Genomic DNA, 7,847 nt, shown 5'->3' on the forward strand with positions numbered 1-7,847 from the left:
GATGTGAGGTGCCGGGCTGACCAGGTGCTGAGCTACCTGTGAGGTGTCAGGCTGACCAGGTGGGTGCCTTAGAGCTATGATTGCGCTGCATCAACCTCGTAATGCCGGTCACCCACTCCTACAAGAAGCTACTAGGAGCTCGACCTTCAGGGGCAGCACTACTAACTTTAGGTCACCAGCTCATGCGGGAGCCTTGGAAGCCTCGACCGGCAAGGGCGCCCATGTAGTCTGTTGGCCGCCAACTCCCACGAAAGCCGCAAAGAACTCATCTTTATAGGGGGGACCTCACGAAGAGGACTGACGAGATTTTATCTGAATTGAAAGTAAAATTAGTAGAACTGCTTAGTCTGTTGGCTCCCTGCATAGTCTTTGAGTTCATAAAAAATGGAAACTGTAAAGCGAGAGCTTCAGTTTCTAAAAAGTGATGACTTAGCTTTCTGGGAGAAGAGGACTTAGCTTTTTGTAGGATGAGAACTTAGCTTTTTGTAGCGTATTCCCACAGACGGCGCCAATTGATGTAACCGTTTCTGGTCACGTACCAAATTTTTTGTGATGTATCAATTTTTTTGCCAAGTACCTCGTCATTTGATCTGCTCCCAGGTGGCTTGCGACTCAGAGGATGGTGGAACTCCCTAGTGGCGAACTGCTTGGTGGTGAGCTACTTGGTGGCGAACTCCTTGGTGGTGAGCTACTTGGCGAGCTCCCTGGTAGTGAGCCACCTTGATAAGCTGCTGAGTGCACTGCCTTGGTGGCAAGCTCCTTGGTGTAGTGCAACCCGACTGCCCTTTGCATGAGATGATCTGCTCCTCTTTGTAGACGGCGGGAGCCGAGGAACCTGCGAGAACTGAATTAGAGGACCCGGGGGTGTTTACCCGGCGGGGCCACTCCGATGGCAAAGTTAGCACTCTGATAGTGGAGAGCTTGAAGATGATACTAGAGAAATGAAAGAGCTAGAGAGCAGGGGTTACCTCCATTTTTCATCCCCCCTCCCCTCTGGGGGGGTCGGAGCTCTTATATAGTGGTGTCCTGACAGATCTGGCGTAACCGCCTCTGATTCTCTGCCGCAGCCATTACTTGCTAGGGCTGAGCTGGTGGGCGTAGGTAACCGTTGTAGAGTACGGCCCTGCCAGACAAGGGACACCTCTCAGGGCTGGCAGGCACGACGCCGCCTTGAGAGAGACGTGGGCGCAGGTCTCCAGATTTGGCAGGTACGGTTGTCAGGTAGGAAATCTTCCTGTGATACGCTGAGCTGCTCTACAATGAGCTACCTTGCACCGAGCTGCTTTTCACCGACCTGTCGGTAATGTGCCGAGGTGCTTCTACCCAAGGCAAGTCTTCGAGGTGGCCTACTAGGAGGTGAGCTGTTCGTAAGATGCCAGGCTGCCTATGGCAAGCTGCTTGTAAGTGGCCAGCTGCCTGTGGCGAACTGCCTGTAAGTGGTGAGCTACCTGTGGCGAGATGCCTGTAAGTGGCGAGCTGCCTGTAAGTGGCGAGCTGCCTGTAAGTGGTGAGCTGCCTGAAAGTGGTGAGCTGCTTGTGAGTGGCCAGTAGCTAGCTCGAGTTGTCTAGTTGTCAAGAGGCTATACTTAGTTGGCATGAGGTGCCAGGTGTCATAATTTTACTGGAGGGCCAAATCCGCCCTCATCAGGAGGGTTCCTAAATGCAAATGGTCTATTAAATACAAATGGTGGGACCCATTAAAAGATTTCAATAAACCCATACTTGTTTTTAAATGATTTTTTATTTCAAAAAGATAATACTTTATTAATTATAAACTTGATTTAACTTTTAGGAAGCAACTCAATTTAACTTTTAAAAATAAATAACTCAAAATATATTTATTAGATAAATAATAAATACCAAATAAAATGGTTACTACTTACAAATAATATCTTAAATCAAATTAAAAAGACAGATTAATAATGATTTTCAAATAAAATAGGTCAGAATAAATTGTCACAAAGACGCAAGACCTGTTAGTTTTTCTAATTTAATTTTTTATAACTAGACAGTAAATTTCAAACTAAATTATACATACATTTAATTATCCGTACTTAGTACGGGGGTTATTCTGTTATCCAATCACAAAATGAAAAGGATAAAATAATATGGATGGACTACAGTCATGGTGGTTCCTCAACAAAAATTGAGTTTTAGCTCATCGTGTGGACTGGTATAAAGTAGTTTGGAATATGGCAATACCAACTAAGGTAGCCATTTTTATTTGGAAGCTAATGAAATCCAAGGTGGGAGTTGATAGTGAACTAAATGACTTAGGGATTCAGTTGGCTTCGACATGTAATTGCTATAAGGATCCCTCGATTGAAACCTTGGACCACTTATTTATTGAAAGTTGTATGGTGCAGAAAATTTATTGTTATTTCGTTTGGTTTGTGATTGGAATCAGAATTGGAATCGGAACCGGAATTGGAATGGTCTATTCTCCCTATGTGTTTGGTTCAAATAGGAATCGGAATTAGATTCCGATTGATACTGTTTAATTCATCAAGAGGCTGGAATCGGAATCAGCCATGATTATCAATTTTGCCCCTAATAAAAATAAAAAAGCAGAAAATGCATGAAAATACTAAAAAAATGTAAAAATTGCAGAAATTATAATAATTTTATAGCAAATTCAAAAAAATACATAAAAAATTTTGTAGCAAATTCAGAAATTTTGCTTGTAGCTATCCACCACTTCTTCAAACGTCTCCTCCGTCTCATGAACGGACTGACTAGGGTTTTTGGAGGGTAATTAGCAATAAAATCCTTCCACATGTTATCACCCTCCAAATCCCTAACAACCTCCAGAAGGCAGCTGTTGCACTTGAAACCTCCCCTGAAGTTGATCATCATCACCCTGTCACCTCTTCTTGGCCTCCTTGTTGGCTCCAAGTTGTATTCCGTCAGCCCCAAACTCTTTCACACCCCGTTGATAACCGCCTTTCCACCGGTGTGAAGGCAAAAATGATTGATCCCAGTCTTGAAATTCACTCCTGCTTTGACACCACTTTTCTTGCCGGGGGATGCGCTGTCCTTCTTGGATCGAGGAAGGAGGTGTGTTACTATAGCATATCGAAGCAGCTCCCTTAGCGGTAGCACCTTGGGTGCTAATACTATAAGGTTCTCGATGAAGGCACGAGTGGTAGATTTGGGGAGGTTCTTGCCAAGGTGAAACCCTGGTCTACCCACAACATCTTCCTTCTAAATTGTACATCCAAAAAGAAAAAAAGGAAACTAATAACGGAATGGGAATCACATTCTGGGGGAGGGGGTGGGGAATGGCCATATGGGAGAATGGCATTCCACCTATTCATTCCCATTCCGGTCGACCAAATGTCTGAAAACGGAATAATCCATTCCAATTCTGATTCCAAGGTCCTATTCCCTCGAATCAAACAGACCCTTAATTCCTTGTTGGGGATAACTTTCCTCCCCTATGAACCCATTCGGGTACGTGTTTCACAAGCGGTAACTCCAATAGTCGAAGTCGATGGGCGATTTTGTGTCCAAGCTTTGGCATGTTTTATCTCATGGGAATTATGGATCGGAAGAAATAGTGTAGAAGAAAAATGGAGGGCTCTTTTAAATGCACTCAACAAATCATCTATAAAATAGAAAAATGGTTGCAAAAAATTACCCCGCTTACCAAGGTTACATCTTATTCAGATCAATGGCAACTCCAAGTGCTATCTCATATGGCTATTTAGGTTAATCATCTAACAAAAAGATTATCCCAAATAGTAGGTGTCCAACCGGTTCCACCAGGATTTTTCAAATGAATGTACGTAGTTTAGCCAAGGACAACCAGGGAGGGGGAGGAGTGATACGAGATGGCAGAAAAAAATTTGTATCAGCCTTTCATAAATTTCATGGAACTAACACAAATCTGATGGCAGAAGCAAATGCTCTTTTGGACGGCCTTGAGTTAGCAAGATTGCAAGATCAATGGGAATGAAGATTAAAGTTGAAATGGATTCCCAAATTCTAACTGAGATCATGCATTCACGGAAATTATGCCCTTCCATAGAAGTTATGACACCATAAAAATCTCTTGGATAGTTATTTAAGGATCACGGTGGCTGATTGACTTTCCGAGAAAGCCAGTGATTCATGTCCACATGTAATATAAACCCTTTCAAGGATCTGCCCTATGAGATCTAACATCTCCTTAGTTCAAGCATTCATTCCCTTCTTCCAGATTTGATGATTATTTCAAGATCCAACTTTTTCTCTTTTCTTTTGCAATTGTAACTATATAGTGGAGGTGGATCTCCGTGTAATTACATTTTTATGAGGTGAGGCTTTTATGTCTCCCCTCCTAGGCTTTTTTTTCTTACAAATTTAATAGTGGTCACCCCTCTATTGAAAGTAAATTCTAGGATAAATATTTTGATTATAAGTTATGTATTATATTAATATATGATTTTTTTTTCTCTTTTTTTTTGTATCTTAGCTGAAGAGTTTTTCTTATTTAAAGAAAACATTCCACATTTATAATCCATTGTGGTGAAAGTATTGCCACAAATTGTATCATCTAGTGGTGTGAATAAAATTGAAGTACTTATGGCCTTAGACATACAAAGCAATAGAATTGTCTATTATACCAGAATTAGAATTTAGAAAGGTTGGTTTATGTTCATTATAATATGAGGTTGAAGGTGAGAAATCTAATCAATGACAGGAGACATGGAAAGGGATATTTAATCCCGTAAATATTGATGAAATATATGATGAAAATGATCCATTGGTGGAATGGATGTAAGTGCTGATGATGATATAATGTTGTTAGATGAACTAGGTGATCCACCTAGGCCCAATACATTCATTGTTGAACAATTAGGTGTGGACATTAATAGGACCGAGGAACGAAAGAGATATAGAAGAAATACAACCGATTGATGATGAGGAGGAGGAGGAGGAAAGTGGTGGTGGTGGTGGTTGTAGTGAAATTTATATTCAATATACATCGGCAAGACAAAATGCTGGTGGTGGTGATAGGGTTGTATTTATGGAAGAGTAGTTTTTTTATCACGCTATATAAAGTCAAGATCATTTTAGTTGTTAAGCTAGATAACAAAATCATAGTGGTGAAAAACAATCTCATGATTATGGTGTTTGGTAGTATGAATTTGTTTTCATCAATTTTGGGATATGAATCATATGATTATGATTATGATTTATATGAACATGACACTTCTTATCAATCTATAATCGGTTCTTCAGTTTTGGTCCTTCTAGGGGATATGATGATAGAAGTGGTGCATCTTCATATAAAATTCAAAACAATATAATGCCCCTAAATATAGATATCAATAACTCATGAATGAGTTAAAAAAATATAATTTCCATTTATAAGTTAGAGTCAACATTGCTCTTATGTTAGAAATATCTATAACATTGTTATTTGCTACTTCGATCCTAATTATTAGCCTTTACATAACTTCATGTGGTATTAGTGCCAGATATACTATTAAATGGATAAGCACTACATACTTCGACAACAAATATTGTATTTTAGAGGTACAATATTATTTTATATCATCATCAATTCATCATGTTTAATGTTTTTTATAATATATTTTTTTGTTAAATTGAAATTATAGTCATTGTTTGATGGATTATTTGAAATATTATTGTATGATACATACATGATCTAAAGTCATGGTATGGTTGATTGTAATTTTTTTCATAATAACTCATTAAAGTGTGTAGTTTTCATGTGTTTATACTTCATTAATAGTTATTTCAGCTTTAGATTTAGCGTTACTAATGTATTTATATGATTTGTATGCATTTTCCAATTGTGTCCAAGTGTTTCCAAAGTGTATTCATATTCATATTTGAGTTGTCTGATACAATATCCAATACCAATATTTTAATCTTTGGCTAAAACAAGTTTCAAATTAAGAAGATATAGTAGAAAGACTTAGGCTGTGTTTGATTGTAATGTAAATCTATTTCAAATTCTACCTTATTTTGTTTTTTTTTTTTTGGTAAATAAAGATAGATGTATTAAGAGCAAGCACTAAACAGCTAGATACAAGATATATAAGGGCTCGGTGGAATCACACCTAACAAGGTCCTCAAGCCAAGGAGGACAAAACCCAATATAGACACCAGATTCCACCAGCCCTTTTTTTGCCAGCACATACCTTATTTTGTTCGATTGCAATATAAATGAAGTAAAATAAAATATGAAGCAGAATAAAGTAAAATAGGAAATAAAATTAAACCAAAATTTGTATTATTTTCATTTGTTCTCTCATGCATTTGTACAAAAATGATGCTGAAAATACTCCTATTATGATAGGTGTTCTAAATATATGAATTTTAGATGATGAAATTGAAAGATTCTAGTACATTCTTTAATTATTTAGCAGCAAAATTTTAAAATTGTCAAGAATCTTGATTAAAACCAAGATCACGTCCATGGTGGTGCACAAAACCCTCATTTGATGTAAATAAAAAATACATACATCTATGTAGATTGATTTCCTAGAGTTTGATCCAAGACAGAAAGAAGAAAAGGGAGAGTAGGGAATTCACATCTGCGCCCCACAAGGGGGTGCCCCACCAAGCCCCACAGCACATTCCGACCTTATACTAGGAACATCTCCTGAAGATGTCTTATCATCTCCCATACTTATCATTGGGAGACATTCCCAATACAAGGTCAGGATGTGCTGTGGGGCGCCCCCTAGTAGGGTGCAGATGTGAACTCAGAGTAGGGGTGGCTCTAAGAATATGCTAAGAATTTTATTTGTGATTAGGGTTTAATTTAGTAGAAAGAAGACTTTCATGAAACCCTAGGGCCACCCCATGCACTCCTTTTACAGAGCTATTCTCTCATTGCAATTAGAAGAGCTTATCTAATAAATTTTCCATAACTACAATTAGGTCTTTCCATTAATATCCGTCTCGATGAATACACCATCCCCTCATACTTTGTCTACATTTTACCCCTTAATGCGCTCTTAATTTTAACACTATTTAGTGGGAGCCCCATAACAAACTCTCTTTAATATGGGGAGCCCCTCCAAAATCCCATTTTATCTGGTTATCTTTTTGCCTTCCTTTCTTCTTTGCTGCATAAAACAAGCAAGAGTTGTGCTTTACAGCTAAGCATCTCCTAGTTGCTTCCTTACATTTCCACTTTTGTACTCTTTACGGGCTTTGTTTCATTTTTTATTTACATATATTTTATGTTATGTTTAATGTAGAGGTGGGAATCAATAACTTGGGAACCAACATAGAAAAAGGACTTGGGATATCCTAACAATAAAATACCTTCCAATATGATTTTACATTGTACATCTCATCATCTTGGAATTTATTTTGTTGATAAGAGATATAGACTCAGAGTCAATCCTCAGGGTATAACCAACTAGACCTCGGTGGCGTTTAGAACCCTAGCATTGCTTTTCAGTTAAGACCCTATGGAATTATCACATAGGCACCTTTTGATAGATCCAAATCATGTTGTGTCTGATTTGATTACAGACTGACTTTACCACATCAGTGCATGGGAGCTCTGGGAGGGGACCAGATCTATTAGACAAAACATAAATAAACATGTTAAATGAGTATTTGATAAATATTTTGACAAATGTCAAAATTGGGTTTTAATATTTTTAAATGGTGGGGTGAGGATATTTTGAAGGTCAAATTTCAAAAAAAAAAAATTTAAGTGCTTATTAAACGTACTTATAATATTATGCCTATCAGATCCGAACTGTTCTGGGAGTATCAAGAAACCATACAACGTAACAGGCCCATCGCCCACCTGTAACTTGCACTAAAACTTAATTAATGATCGTACGTAGGGACAGTGAGAATGGCTTGAT

The sequence above is a fragment of the Nelumbo nucifera genome, chromosome 8 (assembly GCF_055504915.1).
Source record: "Nelumbo nucifera cultivar China Antique chromosome 8, China Antique-T2T, whole genome shotgun sequence".
Lineage (NCBI taxonomy): Eukaryota > Viridiplantae > Streptophyta > Magnoliopsida > Proteales > Nelumbonaceae > Nelumbo > Nelumbo nucifera.